The sequence below is a fragment of the Bison bison genome, unplaced genomic scaffold (assembly GCF_000754665.1).
Source record: "Bison bison bison isolate TAMUID 2011002044 unplaced genomic scaffold, Bison_UMD1.0 scf7180017864255, whole genome shotgun sequence".
Classification (NCBI taxonomy): domain Eukaryota; kingdom Metazoa; phylum Chordata; class Mammalia; order Artiodactyla; family Bovidae; genus Bison; species Bison bison.
This window is the reverse complement of record NW_011494827.1, coordinates 89030-91052: the sequence shown is the minus strand read 5'-3', so window position 1 is coordinate 91052 and position 2023 is coordinate 89030. Positions and strand designations below refer to the sequence as shown.

At 42.0% G+C, this 2023-nt stretch overlaps 1 protein-coding gene across 1 annotated transcript in view; it reads right to left on the bottom strand.

Moving 5' to 3' along the window:
* The window catches only part of LOC104994283 (solute carrier family 2, facilitated glucose transporter member 9-like), a gene marked incomplete at its 5' end in the record, with an annotated part of 133150 nt that overhangs the window by 75549 nt on the left and 55578 nt on the right, over window positions 1-2023 (bottom strand). The window lies entirely within an intron of this gene.

Below are 2023 nucleotides of genomic sequence, written 5' to 3'. Positions count from 1 at the left end.
CCATTCTAAGGGAGATCAGTCCTGGGTATTCATTGGAAGGACTGATGCTGAAGCTGAAACTCCAATAGTTTGGCCACCTCATGCAAAGAGTTGACTCACTGGAAAAGACTCTGATGCTGGGAGGGATTGGGGGCAGGAGGAGAAGGGGACGACAGAGGATGAGATGGCTGGATGGCATCACTGATTCGATGGACATGAGTTTGAGTGACTCTGGGAGTTGGTGATGGACAGGGAGGCCTGGTGTGCTGCGATTCATGGGGTCGCAAAGAGTCAGACATGACTGAGTGACTGAACTGAACTGACTAATAGAGTACAGGGAACTAGGTTCAATGCCCTGGGATACAACATTATGGGGAAAAAAAAAACATGAAAATGAATTGTGTGTATAACTGAATCACTTTGCTATGCACCAGAAACTAACACAACAGTGTCAATCAACTATACACCAGTTAAAAATTATTTTTAATTTAAAAATTAAAATAGGTTCTATTATTTGTTTGATTTTATAGGTAAAGGAACCGACACAGAGGCTTTGGAAAACTGGTTAAGGTCATGAGGCTGGCAGGAGGCAGAGTGGGCACCGTCTATAATCTTTCCTGGTCCATAAGACATTAGTATTTTCCCCAGCAGAATAGACAAAGCTCCACTTGGTAAGAGCACATGGATGCACCTGGATGCTCAGCACCTTCCTCCCTGTACCCTGACTCTCCTCCTCTCTTGAAGGTTAGGAGTTTCATCTTTGTTTTCCCAGAACCTAGAAGACCACCCAGTAGGTGTGGAGCCAACATTTGCTGATGGAGTGAAGGTTTATCTTTATAAGGCAAGTATGATGGTTCTCATTTCTCAGAGGAGAGGGAGATGAGGATGGTAGGTTTACCCCATGGGAAGCCAGGTCCAGTGAGAGCCATGGAGGAAGCAAAGATTAGTAGTTGCTGGGAAAGTTGTAGAGAGAGAGAAGGGCATGCGTCTAAGTCATCTCTCCTCTCCAAGCTTTTATGAACTGAGTCCATCAAAGGGGAGGACCTGAGAGGGGCTTCCAGGACCAGAGCAACATGGCGGGAAGCTGGGTCCCTGGGAGGTGGGGATGGAGATCGGAGACACCTGGGATTAGAGGTCCAGCGAGATTATGGAATTTGTTAAAAGCCACGCAGAGCTCCTCAGAGATAAGAAAGTGGGGTAAATGCTCTCTCACGCCCAGGGATGTTTGAAAAATAGCTCTGCTCTTTAACTCAGTCATTCACCTTTTGGGTATTTATCCTAAGGAAATAGACATTTGGTCAAAACTTTCTGAACAAAGATCTTCTTCATAGTGTTGTTTATGTGCTCAGTGGCTCCAGTCATGTCTGACTCTTCGCTGTAGTCCGCCAGGCTTCTCTGTCCATGGGGTTCTTCAGGCAAGAATACTGGAGCCGAGTAGCCATTCCCTTCTCCAGGGGCTCTTCCCAACCCAGGGACCGAACCCATGTCTCTTATGTCTCCTGCACTGGCAGGCATGTTCTTAAGGAAATAGAAATCTAGAGGTCTATCAACAACTGAATTAGTTAAATAAATATTGGAACATCCCCATGGTAATTGTGTAGAGATTCACATATTTTCAAAGAATTTAAAATAACAGAAAAATCTTCAGGATATACTTTTAAGTGAAAAGAGTAGGGCGTAAAGCTATAGAGACAGTGACAGTTTTGTAAATTTTAGCTATATGAAACTAATACATTCTGGAAAAATAGATGCTAAAATAGTTTGTAATGGCAAACTGTGGTTGGGGGAATAATGTGTGATTGTGATTTTACTTATTATTTTTCTGTCTTTTCTAAGTTTTCTGCAATGAGCTTTTTAAATGTGCAGCTGTGTATTTTTACTTACTCTAGTTTGTTTCACTTTTTTCACTTCATATGCAGTGCTCCCATTACATTTAGTTATGTTTTCCAATTTCTCCATCTCTCTTTTTTTTTTTTTTTTCGGATTGTTCTTTCTCTAAGTCCTTTATCAAGTGTAATAGAAAAGCTTATATATATATATATAT